We start from the raw sequence: 16,044 nt of genomic DNA on the forward strand, positions 1-16,044 counted from the left end.
ATGTATGCTTCAGACATGGATCACGACGAGGCGTTCCCCATAGCAACCCCTAGACGACGCAGTGTCTCGTTCTGTCTCGTTCCCTACTCAGGGAACCATGGTTACATACGTAACCTGAGACGTTTGGATAGAGGGTGTTTCGAAAAAAAACGCTGTTTCCAAATATATCCAGATCAATGTGAACATAGCCTTAGTGTCTAATAATCTTGCAAAACTATTCAAAGAGATGCAGGAAATTGTACAACCTCAAACTTGTTCCTTGACTAATTGCACCTCATTGTGCAGATTAAAATCTGGGAGAATTAATAATTCCATATTTTCGGGTGGATTTTTAGATTAGCATGACTGGAATAAGTGAGAAAGCTTTGGGACTCATTCGTGTTACAGGGTTTCTTATCAAGCAGTAGTCGGTTTACAGTTATTTCATGAAGATTGCTGTGGTGGGCTCTGCAGGGCTTAACCTGAAATCACCTGTGAGGTAAACTGGATTTCAGCCATGCATTCCTGAAATGGCCCACCTATACCTCAGTATTATCAAAACATTTTGATCTCTCACTTCCAGAAAGCTTAGGTGAAAGGTACATGTACATGCTTGCGTAGATGAAGATTTTGGGGTTTGTTTCATTTTGTTTCATTACTTTCACTCGACAACTTCAGAGCTATGGCAGTTTTCTTTTTCCATAGAAATTTCATAACCTCAGTTAAAATCACTTGTGAGGTCTTGAATGAATCGAAACAGAGCCCATTAAAGTTCTACCAGGCATTGTGTTTATTTATTTATTTATTTTCATATTGGCCGCTTACTGAAGCTAAAATCAATCGCCTCGTAGGGAATGCCAACCCAGAGATTCAAAGTTCAATGGACTAAAGGTGAGCTCAAAGAAATTTACCAACATATTGACATCTTGGAGGAAGATATAACCCCATATGAAAAATAACAAAAGCAAAAGTGTTCCTTAAAACAAGCTAAATGAAAGGCCTCTCTGAAACAAGACACAGGATTACTGGAAACAACAGATTCAGATTCTGGAAAAATAGATATTCCTCTTGATGTCCACATGGCTGTTAGCAAGCTTGAAAAAAAAAGCTCAGATAAAATGCATTGGCTTAACATTGTATTTCCTAGTGTTCCTACCCATAAATGTCAAACAAAACAGCTCGCATCTGTCCACCTTTTCTGTTTACGAGGTGTTTATGTAAGGAGATTCTCCTCAGCCATTGATTACACTGTATGGAATTCATAGAGCTTAAAAAATGAATTTTTTTGTGAATTTGAAAGTAAATAAATCCAACATCTGCAATAATGAACTAAATATCTAATTATTTTTTCCAAAAACAATAGTGTTTTTCCCCCTTACAGCGCAAGTAGTAGGACTAAATGACTATTTTTGAGGCTCAAAATCATACAAAAGTGTATGTGGTTCAGGTATACTCTACATTATGGGGACAAAATGTCCATACAAAGTTTTTTACAAATCTAAAAATGCAGAACATTTTGTGTGAGGGGTAGGTTTAAGGGTAGGGTTAGAGTAAGGAAAATATAGTTTCCACAGTATAAAAACCATTTTGTCTTTGGAATGTCCCCACAAAACATGGAGACCCAACGTGTATGTCTGTGTGTGTGTACCTGGTATTCCCTACATTATGAGGACCAAATGTCCCCACAAGTAGTAATACCAGTAAATTTTGACCTTGTGGGGACTTTTTTTTCTTTTTTGGTCCGCATGAGGAAAACAGCTTATAAATTTAGAATAAAGTGTTTTAATAATCTAAAATAGCCAAAAGTTTTCTGTGAGGGGTAGGGTTAGGTTAAAGGGATAGAAAATACAGTTTGAACAGTATAAAAACCATTACGCATATGGAATGTCCCCCCCAAAAAAATTGACCAACGTTTCAAGCATGACAAAAATGTGACATTGAACTTGGTGAGAAAAATCTTGGTTAAATAACATTTTTATACTTTCTAGCATTTTATTTGTGTCTGTTGTGACCAGGGTCCAAAAATGGTGTTTTACATAAAGAGTGAACAAACTCAACAGTATGTGTTACAGGCAGGTGAGAACAAATGAAAGGGTCAGTGAACACAGATGATTCAAAAGAAAATAATATATTCCCCTGAGAATGTTTTGGTTATAGTGTTCACAGTCCTCCTTTCTACAAGAAATTCTTTGCAAAGTGGAATGACTCTAGCCTGTAATAAGGTGGGGAAATGAGAGCAGATCACACAGTGAGATATACATCATCTCCACAACCTTGCCACCGAACACCCCCAAGGGTCAGTGCATCTGGCGCTACACACTGAAGCCTCGATAATGAGACCGTGTCATCACTACTGAAGGACTCAAATTTACTTAATGGTGGAAGTTCAAAGACTTCTTTTACAGCAGAGATGACAATGAGACTCGGGAGATGACCTGAACAATGCTGCCGTGGGAGCAATAGCAGGACTAGCTGCAGACAAATGTTTCCTTGTTTTCAGTACAGATGTTCTCAGAAGCGAGAATAATGGAACAAATAGCCAAGAATAGCAGAAATCATTAAGTAGGGGGTTTACATTGGTTTACTGTCGAGTCAGAGTTCTTTTTCATACAGATTCATAAAATCGTCTGTCCTACTGACATTGAAAGTTGTCCCTGCATGCATCAGTGGCTCAGCACCTTCTTCTGTTAACACATCCATGTCTGTCGAATGAGTTGTTTGAATCAGAACACTTGGGTATTTATCCCTCCAGATTTGGAACTGGGATCATTAGAATATTACGCAATGTTGTTTTAGAAAGAAATCACCGATGCTTACTGTGTACCAGAGTGAAAACACATAAAACCAAGGACCTTTCCCTCAAGAAATGGTGGTAATTTTATCCAAGTGGTGCTCGTGACAGATCAGACCCTTAAACAGGTGCTTACGGTACTTGTTTTATTAAATTCATATTGCATGATAGCATGTACCATATGTCTATCTAATCTAGTCAACCTCTCCAGGCGTGTCACAGATACAAGCAATCATTCTGTACAGATTGAGTGTTGATTTATCAGATGTCCAGTCCACTTCCGCTTCATTTATCCCCTGGAACGCCAGGTGAGATGAGCAAATATCTTCTTCAGCAGTAATTAATATGTGCCACTGTCCCTGCTTTGGGCGCCAAGTCTTGGCCTACTTTTGCAAGCCAGTGAGTGGTGAAAAAGCACAAGGGGTGTCTTGAATATTGTCTCTCACTAGTAAAAAAAGGTACTGCCAATGTGGTTCCAGCTTCTCGGTGCGATCATTACAGCTTTAGGCATAGAGTCAAATTTGGTGATGGACCAGCATGCTCAATTTTAACCAAAGCCAATAAGTACGAGCAATATTCTCAATCGAATCATCTAAGTTCAATTACCGAAAAGCCAAAGGAAATTAACGAAATTCTGAGGCAAATATCTGTGGATATTCCAAAGGACTCTGGTAGGCCTACTGTTCTATATTTTGAGGATTAGCACCAGCGTCCTGAATCATTTTTGAATCAGTGTATACAGGTTGTTTTCATGTTTTACACATTCCATGATTTCCTCGGACAGATTGCTGATTTATATCAGGAATGTAACATGTTCAGTCTGACAAACCCTACATATATGATTTATGTGCGGGGATCCATGTTTTCTCATTGTAAACTGTAGGATAATCAAAACAGACAGCAAACTCTGGTTACATTGTTGTTTCTGTATATCTTGCAGGTGTTTTCAAAGCCCCATGTGCGTTGTTCTAGCTTGAAATAATACCTTAGTGTTTGGGTTGTAGATATCCTACCTTTGTACATCCCAAAAAGAGCACCAAATTATTAAAGCGTATACATTCATCAGAGCCCAAAGATGGATCCAATCTTGGTCTTGTTGGTCCCACTTGTTCTCCACAAGATCGCCTATAAACAAAACTCTGCCCACCAACACCAGTATAGACTTGCTGGTCTCACAGAGTTTAGCACAAACTCCAATTCATGTGAAAATGTACTGCTGTGTGTTCCTGTTCACAACTTGCATTTAAAAGAAAGCTAAGATTTGTGGGTCTTGGTTAGCCGAGAAAGGGTTGAAAGCATTGTTCTGCTGCTCAGGCGCATCTGTTTGGTCAAAGCAACACAATCAGGACTGTGGCATGAAAGGGCGGGGGAGTGCAAACCTGTCAGCACATCTAAATAACAATGACCACCCAATAACATTCTGGAACAGAGGCGGCCTGGTGGCGTAGGGCCAATCTCTTCTCACTTAGCAATTACAAAGAGCAGAAGGTTTCGAGTAATCACCATTGATCTACTTCAGAACGTCCAAATTTCATTGATTTGGTTTAGGGAGATTCTAAAAGAACACTTTGAGGCATATTCATTTAGGATTCTGCATCTTTGTATCTTGTGTTGAAGTCTGCAGTCTTTTCAAGGCCTCACTCCCACACTTTGACTGTAGGAGTATGTGGAATTCATTGGGTGGGATGGTAGGCGAGGTTTCAGTGGGAGTTGACCTTTCCTCCATGGTTCAATAAGTTTTAAGCAGCCGTGACTAAGTTACTTAGGCCTCAGTGCCGTGGAGAGGGTGAACAGGTGGTCGATGGATTACCACAACCATGAGAATGCGCATGGTCGCAATGTGAAATCATTTTGATCTTGAGCAGAAAATTGCCCAAAAGCAAGTCATGCAAAGGGATTAATTTCTGAGAAATAGGTTCCTGTCTTTGCTTTAAAACCCATATGACTGATGGGAAGCAAGAAAGGAAATGTGCCTTCTTGAGTGCTTTTAGAGACAGTATGCTATATTTTTCTGTAATTTCCAATTACACAGTCGTCTAAGTTGCACTGGCTGGAATTAAGTACAACAATATTAGCACATGTTGAGTATTTCTGAATTTGAATATTTTGATTTGTAGATTTTCACACTGTCAAAACTGAATTGCATTTATTACATTAAGGATTTCCACCTTATCTAACCCTTAAAATACACTTTCAGTGGTAAAATCCAGTGGAGTTAACACTTTTTTTTTAACCCAGTTATAAATTGGAATCTTTTAATTTCATTTTTTTTTATTCAATTTTAATCGCTGTGAACATGTAGTAGTTCCACCATTTGTTAGTATGATTATTTTAATTTTATTTATATGCTATTTATTAATATTTTGAATTAGCAATTATTTACATTTTCAGTTTTTAGTTTTAGTAATATTGTTAATTTAATTTTAGTTTTGCTTTTGTCATTTTATTAGTTTTTTTATTTTATTTACATATATAGCTTTAATTTTTCAGTTTTTGATTTTAGTAATTAGTACTTCAAATAATAATTTTTTTTTAAATACATTTCTGTTAGTTTGAAAGCCAAAGTTGTAGTATTAATAAGGTTTTAATTTAATATTTATATTTTATTTCAGGTTTATTTCAATTACATTTCAATTTCAGTTATTATTTTTAGTCAACAATAACAGCACTGGCTACCATAACTATAGTATATATTGCATAATAACAACTGCACATATAATTTGTGGTAACACTGAGATGCAAATACATACACAATGGTCACATGATAAAAATGGCGGTAAGCATTTGGTGAAAATTTGGCTTTTTCATTTATTTATTTTATATATATATTGGTTATGCATAAAAAGTGCTAACAGTAAAAAAAAAATTATATGTTTAATTTAATAGGTTTTATGGTTTGTTATGCATTTAGGTCAGCAAATAAAATTGAATGTTTGGGGGGAAAATATTTTTCTTCTCTCCTTCATGCAACAATTTTATTGTACTGTCTTTGGCCGTTATCCTCCATGACCCTATTCATAAAACATGCACTTTTGGCCTCACATGACTCTGCGTCCACATGCACCAATTAAACATATAATTAGAATGTAGAGTCATCATTTTGGGTAATGACATACATGCGAGATAACAGAGCCAAATTATATGTTGCCTAGCAACATTCCATCGTTTTAACCTCTAATGTTCACTCTTGATCCTTTCCTCACCTTAGAGCAGTGCTGCTATCCCACAAGATTTGCATTGCAAATTAATTTGAGATATATTCAACTGAATTAAATTCAATTTAATCCCTCAAGTACAGCACGAGTCGTATTATACAAGGAGTGTGGCGTCAACATTCTGGAGCTTTTGAATAGGCATTTGGGAATCTTTAATAATAAGGTTGGAATTTAAAAAGTGATTTTGTATAATTGATTTGAATATGTATTTATTGTTCATAATAATTTACAAGTGTATGACAAGAAATGCCCTTAACGCAGGACTAGATTTAATATCAGTGAAACAGCTACCATTCTCATAATGCAATTCAACCTATTAATTTCAATTATCATGATCTAATGTAATTACTGTACTACAAAATCATCACCATAGAAACAGAGACGTTACTCTCAGGCTTGTTTACGGACTGTAAATCTGGGCCGACTTGGCATTCCCAGACAGCCAGTTTCAGCACTTTGCGTCATCTGTAGCGCTCCGGTGCATCTAGAGCAAGTAATCTGGTCTCAGGCAAGTAATAAGTCCCTTCCTATTGAGTGGAACCACGATTTGGGAATTGATCAGAAGCTTGATACACACAAACAGCCCCGGGCTTCATAGAAATGTCATCGTGATATAGCCAGGATCTAAAGCAACTGATTTTTGTCTTGCCATTGGACAGGAGCGCTGGTGCAAATGTTGGTTTAACAAAATGCAAATTACAGATCCGAGATGCACTTGTTTACTCTCAAATCGATAAATCATACACTTGCATTCAAAGAATGGTATCTGCACTTCTTCTCTTAAAGTGGCTCGCTCACAATCTGGTTAAAAAATGCATTTATGGCCAAGAATTCCCATAAAGGATTCAAAAGAGCCAATTACTTACCATTTACTTTATGGCTCATTGAATATGCCCAGCACCCAGAGAGTCCCCGAGTGTCTTTTTTTCTGCTTTACAAAGATAGTGGCATCATATAACACAGAACAGAGTTAAGGGCTCTGCTTTTGCAACCCACTCCAGTGCACAATGACAGTAATTTCCAGACTGAATAATGAGATGTGTGGCTACGAAAACTCTAACCCCTTTCAGATGTGACTCAGTTAGGTGACTGTATTTTGCAGCACCGTCTGGGACTGAAATTACTGTGGAATGCCTTCACAGCCCAAAGGCTTTAGGATGCTGTTTTTGAGGTTTCTCTTAAGGAATCTCCTGGCACTAAACAAGCATTCCCTTGGTCTCTACTAAATGCAGGGTAATGTTTGGGGATAAACAAGCTTCTTAATGAAAGAACGGCTGATAAGCAAGGTGAGACGCTTCTAGTTTTGGTGCCCTGCGGACGTACATGCTTCTCTCAAAAGAAAAGGCCTCAGGTGACTACAAAAGGCTGGATTGCCTGAAAATACCAATGTCACGTCAGGGCTTTTGAAGGAATCTCCAAGACAAAAGATCAATAGCTTGGCTCCACAAGTCGCCCCACTCAGAAATTTTAGTGACCCGTCCTTACGCCCCAAGGGAGTGAAAAGTAGAAGGTACGTAGAGGGGTGTTACTTGTAGGATAATCAGGTTCTTACCAATTTTCCCAGTGCAGAAGGTACACAATTAAGGGCGGATCCTGTTACCCCCAGGTAGTTATTTACAGGTACAGATGCATTTCAGTGGGTGCTGATAGTGTTAAGAAGGACCATACGAAATAGATCCCACTGGAAAGAAAGATCACGAATAAGATCTCTTTGATATGTCATTTGTTTCTTCTATGTCTCTGGCTTCTCAGATTTGTCTCTTGAGAAACAGACCCCTCACTCTTAAAAATAAGGGTTCTTTATTGATCTTCGATTGGTTCCATGAAGAATCGAAGAGGGAAAAAAAGGTTCTATTAAGAACCATTCACTGGGGAGTCATAAGATGTAGACTTTCAGAAGAAATAGTATCATCTCTGTTTCTCAGAATTGTCATGTCTCCAATCAAAACAAGAGATTTCAATTTGAACTCCAACAGTGTTCTTCAAATACTCCTTGATGATCTAAGCCAGGGGTCCTCAACTCTGGACCTTGAGATCCACTTTCCTGCAGAGATTAGCTCCAACCTGGATTAAACACACCTACTTGCAACTTTGTAGTAATCCTGAAGACCTTGATTAGCTTGTTCAGGTGTGTTTGATTAGGGTTGGAGCTAAACTCTGCAGGAAAGTGGATCTCGAGGTCCAGAGTTGAGGACCCCTGATCTAAGCTATACTATCCACATTCATTTTCTTACTCTTAAGGTAAAAAAATGAGTCAATCCAATAGGAAATTGAGTAATTCCAGGCAGAATCCGTGTGTTTGGAAGTTTCGTGAAAGGACGAAAAAGATTTTGCCCCCCATTTTGCACATTTTCAAGTTGAATTCACTTGAAGTCATGATGATGACCAACGGAAAGATGCTTTGCCCACAAAATTTAGTTGAAATACAGCTAATGGGACTGCACCTTTACTGTATGTTTTCTCTTTCACTCTCTCTCCTGAAGGAGGAACATCTTAGACAAAGTAATTAAAGGGATAATGCAAGTGATAATTCACAGAAAAATTAAAAATGTGTCCCCCCATTGACTATCATTGTTGGCCATACAATGAAAGTTAATGGGGTCCAAAACTCTGAACACTGGGCACCACTGATTTTCATCGTATGGACAATAAAACACTAAAACATTTAAAATATATTTGCAAAAAGGTATATTTGCGTATGTGTTCCACAGAAGAAAGATCAAACTGATTTGGAACAACATGACAGATTTAAATTTGTGTCAACTTTCCCTTGAAATTAAGCATAAATGAGCCCTCTCAGTTTCCTGAGCAATAAAAATGTCCTCGAACCCCTGAGTCTTTAATTTACTAAGGAGACAGTTGCTGCCCCTTTAAAGCCTTCCTCCAAACCTCCATCTCTTTTATGAGTCAACATGTCCTCTCAGATGTTTATCTTGGCCCCGTGTCATATGATATCAGAGCCTTCCATCTACCTGAAGGTGACGCTCCCATTAGATGTCATCTTTTGTGCACTCAGGTTGCGTTGTGAAGAGACGTGAGGAACGTGGGTGTGAAAGTGTGTTTTTGTGCACGAGTGTCTGCTTCACAGGCATAATCAGAGTGATTAGTTCTCATTGTTCCCTTGTTGTTTGCTCAGCTGCTTGAATGTATGTCTGGCGATGCAGTTTCTGAACCTGACTGCTGATGTTTACAACTTGCTGAATGTTATTAACACCTTTTTAAGAAGGAGAAAACAGCAAATTAAATCAAAGGCAAATTTGCCAGAAGATTTTAAAAGAAAGGCCATATTTAAAAGACGTTTTAGCATGAGTGTTTCTGTTAATAAATTAATGACATTTAAAAAATAAAGACATTTGACAGTTTAATGAGTTATGTCTACAAGAAATTACTGAAAAAAAAATCACAATCACAACTTGAAGACCAATTATTTTTCTATTGTTAATTATTTATATAACAGTTTTGGTCCTCTAATATTATTGGACAAGTTGTATTCTAGCAATATTATGTCTAAAATGTAAGTTACTCAATAGTAGTTTTTTTATTATTGTATTTCATCGCAATGGTGCAGTAATCACACATATCATATTTTTGCGTACGTTGTGTATCTGGAAAAAAAAACATCCTACTTCAAGTTAAACTATCATTTTGTTGTGTTTTGGGTGTTTTTTTTTTTGCTTTGATTTATTTTGGGGTGTTTTTCCCCCTTTGATTTTTGTTTTGTTTTGCTTGATTTTGCTTTGATTTTGTTGTTGTTTTGTTTTGCTTTGTTTTGTTTCACTATGTTTTGATGATGCAGTAAGAGTGAAACTTCACCCATGTTTTAGAATCAAATGGATATAATAGACTGTTATATTATATTGTGATTATTCATTCATTCATTCAGTCATTCATTTTATTTTGTTTTTAATTCCTCAATGGAAATAAATTGCAATAACTAATTCATCTAATTTTGGTACAAAAATTATGATTCTTTCATGATTTTGTTTTGTTTTGATGAGGCAAAAATGTGAAACTTCAATGTTTTGGAATTAAATGCAAACAAATGTATATAATTTTATTTATTTATTTTCCATATTTTTTAATTCCTCAGGACACATGCTTGTTAGATCAGATCAAACTACTACTGTGTTCATAAAAGCTCTTCTCATTCTTACTTGATTGCCAGCATCATCATTTTAAACCTTTGTACCAAATCTGAATGAATTAGTCTTAGCAATAAAACTTCATTATGTATCTTAACATAAATAAGAGGAATTAGAAAACATTATATTTGCTTTGATAAAATTAGGATTAATTATGTAAAAGTTAAACAGGCCCACTGTGGTGGAGATTTTAGATGGAGAATGAAATGTCTTCTTTAAAGACTGGTAATGAAAGTGTTTTAAGGAATATGTAAAGTCTTATAATTATTAGTTTAATCATTTTAGCAATGGGGAATTTGATCTGCTCAGTAACAGAGTCGTGTCTGGTACTGCAGCACAGCAGGGTAGCAGGAAACTAGAGATTCTTAATTCCCAATTGATAGTGTCCAAAGGGGGCTGGATGCTGTCCGACTCAGAGTGGGGATCATATTACTTCATGAATTCGCACATACATATAATCGTATTGAGCAAATAGTAAGCATATTTGGCGTGCTGTCCTGAGGGAGGGCTCTGAGCCCGGAATATAGCCTGAACCCAGAGAACCTCCCATCCCTTGTCTGGGATGAGAATAGTTAAGAGTGAGGAGTTGGGGTGGAGGAGTGATGCCAGAAAACTGTCGTGGGACAAAGGTGAGTTGGCTGTAAATCATCAAGACGAGCCACCTGTGCTGAATTGATTGATTATCTGAACGTGCACCTCCCAAACCTTGTTAATAAAACATCAAATTGGGTTTTGCCAATCTTAGGTGTCTGGGCAGATACCAGAGGCGTGTTTCAGAAAGGAGGTTAAGTGAAAACTCTGAGTATGTTAACCCTGAAACGAGAGAAACTCTGGGTTTCCCCTTTCAGAATGGGAGGTTTATCAAACCAGAGAAAGCAGGGTAAATCAAGCCAGTTTCTGAAAGAGAGGTAACTTATACTCAGAGTCAGTTACCATGGTAACTTACTCTGTGAACCTAACCTGGGGTGTGTTTTCCAAAAGCAACTATGGTCGCAAGTTCCATCGTTACCAATAGATTTCAATGGAACTAACTACCATAGTTAGCTAACGATGCTTTTGGGAAACGCACCACTGGTCGGGAGCAGGTTTTCTTCGTTAAACCCAGAGTTTTATTTTGGTCTCCTCCCACTTTTTAAAGCGTAAGTGACTAAATACCTCATTAATTCATTCACGCTGCAAAAATGCTTTTCTTAGTGAATATTTTGGAATCTAAATTAAGTGCATTTTACTTAAAACAAGAAAAATTATCTTAATGCAAATGGAAACAAGATTATTTTTCTAACCCCATTGGCAGATAATTTGCAAAATAAGAAAAATTTTGACTGGAAACAACAAGACAAAAATACTAAGTACAAAGCATGTTTTGCAGCGAGGTACATTCATTCGTTGCACATATTTTTTTATCATGCAGACACTGTGAAAGTGACAAAAACGGCATGTCTAACTTACTCTGTGAACCTAACCTGGGGTGTGTTTTCCAAAAGCAACTATGGTCGCAAGTTCCATCGTTACCAATAGATTTCAATGGAACTAACTACCATAGTTAGCTAACGATGCTTTTGGGAAACGCACCACTGGTCGGGAGCAGGTTTTCTTCGTTAAACCCAGAGTTTTATTTTGGTCTCCTCCCACTTTTTAAAGCGTAAGTGACTAAATACCTCATTAATTCATTCACGCTGCAAAAATGCTTTTCTTAGTGAATATTTTGGAATCTAAATTAAGTGCATTTTACTTAAAACAAGAAAAATTATCTTAATGCAAATGGAAACAAGATTATTTTTCTAACCCCATTGGCAGATAATTTGCAAAATAAGAAAAATTTTGACTGGAAACAACAAGACAAAAATACTAAGTACAAAGCATGTTTTGCAGCGAGGTACATTCATTCGTTGCACATATTTTTTTATCATGCAGACACTGTGAAAGTGACAAAAACGGCATGTCTTTTTATACAGAATCCTGTAGATGAGGAGGCTGCATTAATTCGTAGGGAGTTACATTTACATCTGTAGTGGATTATTTTGATTTTTTTTGCATATCTGCATGCATATTTATTTGAGCGGTACCATTTTTAAATGGTAGTTTTCTATATAACATCAGGGATGCAGAGCACATTAGTAAGGCCGCTGTATGCAGAGCGGTGAGGAAAGTGCATCTCGCTCTCACACTCTTTCTTATAATATTTGTGTAGTTTTCTGAGCACAAAGCCATGGAAAATGAAGCTGATTACTGTATGGAATGGAAGGATGCCAGATGGAAGAGTAGTTGGAGATATATGCCTTAACCACCACCACAGCTGTTAAATTTATTTGGTCATCTTTATTTCCTTCAAATACAAAAGTAACAGTTATTATTTTTCCTGTTGGATTTTAATATTCTTCTAATATTGTGGCCATCTCCTATTCATCTGTTCTTCATTATTTTTGCAAGCCTTCTTGCTGTTGGCGGAGTAAAAGTCAAACGTTAATTTCATTACTTTAATTAGGAAATGCAACAGTTTGGATTAGAGAACGTTTAATGTGAAAAGAGCATTAGACTATGTGGAAAAACCTGCTGCACATTGAAATAGACACTGAATGATATTTATTTAATATGTCAAATGTTTGTAAAGTCATGTAGCCTAAACTTGATATTATAACAGTGATTAAGAATTAAAGTTGCATATTGCCTCTGAATTATGTGGACTGAATTATTTTTGTCAGGTGCTGTTGCCATGGTGAATCATAATTTCGGTGCTTCATTGATCATGGCTTTTCATAGACGTGGTGCACGAGCTAAACTCACAGTTGATTGAACTAACTCAACTGAGTTTCCCATCTAAGGGCAAGTCAACTCAGGGTAAGTTCAAGTTTAAACTCAGAGTTGGTTGAACCTCCTTATTGAAGCGGGCCCCAGGTATATATGCCTTGTACGTATATGCTGCGGGTCAATTTGACCTGCATTGATTTTTGAGTTGTCCTAAATACTAGTTAACCTAGTTAAAAATGACTTGTTTCTTGGTATTTTGTGACTTTTGCTCATTTAGGATTGTGAACATGCATGCAAAGTTTTGACACTCTGATGTGTGGTGGAATATGCATACAACATTTCTAGTAAGATTTTGATATTCTAGTATGATTATGGTGTGTGTGTGTGTGTGTGTGTGTGTGTGTATGTTAATACATTACAATACAATACAAAATACATTAAAGGTGCACTAAGCAAATTTTGCCAAACAATGTTGATATTTGAAAGCACCGAAACAAACACGCCCATACCCCAACAAGACCTCGCCTCTATTTTGATAACTCCGCCCCACACGTACGTACACAACCCTGGGAGCGATGATGGCGCCATCTGCTATGCCTGCCGGCCGAGGGTATGTCATCATTAAGTGAAAGTGAAGTGTGTTACTATGGTAATTCAGGTTGAAGGTGTGGAAATCAATGTGTCTTTATCATAGCTGAAGCGAACGACAATATGATTGCAAATAAACAAACAAGCGAAGATTAGTTGAGCGAAACAAAGCAAAATCAACGTAACTCGCCTATCAAGAAGAAACAAAGCAACCTTGGCGTCCGATTCCAGGCCTTCCCACTCCTTGAGTTCTCTCCATGGCTAGAAAGATGCTCCAATATTTAAGTGGGTCCTACCTCTTGCCTGAACGTAACCCTTCTTTTTAATGTTTTGTTCCTCTGAAATTTTCCTCTTTTTTTTTTAATCTGCCATCTCTATCTATAGTCAATCTGCTGATATCCATCCTGTGCACTCACTGAGCGCTCTCTTCTCCCGATCATTACTAGCCATGCCCCTTACTGCTGATTGGTTGCGAGTGTATTTTGAGACTCGGTCCGACACTGTGGTCAAAAGTGTTTTTTTTTAAATATTGCTTAGTGCACCTTTAATATATTAATGTATTTTGTTATTTCAGTTTCTCTACAACTCTATAAGTGTACTTACAATATATGTATTTGGCAAATAATCCAAAGAAATTTACACTACATTTTTACGAGTTCATGAATTTTAATTTAGTTTGGAATTGAACCCATGATTTTGGCACGACTTCTACTGTTTGATCTTCAAGAACGTACACGGAAAAAAGAGCTTTTCTACACTTGCGGAATATTAAAAAATAATTACAACATTATTTATAAAATTTTAAATTTGTGAAAACAAAAGTTTTAAATACAGTTTTAAGAAGCGTATGTTTATTTGTTCGTTTGTGTGTATGTTTGCAATGTGTGAGAACTATTATTATTATTTATTTTTTTTTTGTGTGTGTGAATTTTATTGAATCCAATTAGGGTCAATTTGGCCTGCACCATACAGATCTTACCCAAATTTTTCACCTCATATGGAGGGGTTTCACTAAATTTATTTCAGTTTGTATTCATCAAAGTCTCCCACACAGTTATCATTTTACACAACACCACATTCTGACTCTTTAACAAGCACTGTGGTTTTTAACTAGGTGAGTGATGGATTATGACAGCGTTTGTCTTTATATACGAGTTAATGATGCAGCTTCTCTAACAGTAGGATGCGTGCAGTATAATAGGATGTATAACATGCTATAGATTACATATTTAAGCGATTTCTCACCCTCTGACACACCATTTAGATGCTAATGTGATTCAGTCTCTCATTTTCAACCAAATGTTTTTTGCATGCATTGAAAGTACAAGGGTCAGGTCAACAGTTGAAAGTATGAAAGTAGTCATTCGAAATCATTTCAATAAATTACAAATTGTGCAAGTTTATTTATATACCACAAGTTTTTTTACAATACAGCGTTAGTGTTTTGAAACGAAGTTAAACAAGAACATAGTTTAATATGAAATATTTATGATTGCTGGGTTAAGAAATAATAACATTTGCTGCCACATTGTTTATGTTCACATAGGCCTAACTGATCTTATCAGGTTCATAACTGAGTGCTACATTTTTGTAACTGCATATGGAAAATACTGTATGTCAGGACAAGCCACCCACAAAGATATGATAACTTCATTTATGAATCTGGATGTGTTTTTTTGTTGGCATGTGTGTAATATGTTCTAGTCTGAGAGGGAAGCCGCACAGATTGACGCTATGCATTGTGGCCACATCGCATATGTCAGCATTCATATTGCAGCTGTTTTTATTTTTCAGACATGGATGAACAAAGCCACGTCCTCACATGCTCCGCTGAACTTATTTAACCTAATAATTGAGACGTTTAGGCTACTTTTCAAATAAACTGACCAACAGAGCCAGAGAAAAAAAAACAAAAAACAGATGCCTTTGTGATGACCGTAAAAGATGCGCAAATGCCATAATCGGAACAGTTGCAACAGAGCTAAAATGCCAAGTTTTTGGGCGTTCAGCTGTCCTCTTTGTCTGTCTGCTAGCTCCCCTCATGCAGCCCATTTGTGGAGACAATAAATGATTAATCAGAAAGACACCGTGTTCACCGAGATGTCCTGGTGTGACTGGGTTAATCGCCTCTGGAGCGGAAAACAAAACAGTCCGGCGCGGGTAGGCATGCACAAAATCAACGTGGATTTCTTGCCCGTTTGCATCTCTGTGTTTGCTAGACTGTAGAGGTGAAACTAAAGCAGACACACATGTTATGAGAGAGCGCTCGTGCATCAAAGCATGTAGATGTCATTTTCTAGCTGACGCACTTTAACACAACCTGAGCAGTAAACATAACCTCTGTATTAAATATTCATGATGCTCTATGACCCGGGTAAGCAGATGCTTAATGCTGAGTGCTGGTGCTTCCTACTGTGAGCAAACTCAATCCTTACAGACGCTCACAATCGGTTTGTCACAAATCTGATATTTCACAGTATTTGATTGTTTATTACATTATATATGTGTATATATATATATATATATATATATATATATACAAAAAATAAATATTATATTTTTTAAAACATATACAGTATAT

This window comes from Sinocyclocheilus grahami, unplaced genomic scaffold (assembly GCF_001515645.1).
Source record: "Sinocyclocheilus grahami isolate Dianchi unplaced genomic scaffold, SAMN03320097.WGS_v1.1 scaffold930.1, whole genome shotgun sequence".
Classification (NCBI taxonomy): Eukaryota; Metazoa; Chordata; class Actinopteri; order Cypriniformes; family Cyprinidae; genus Sinocyclocheilus; species Sinocyclocheilus grahami.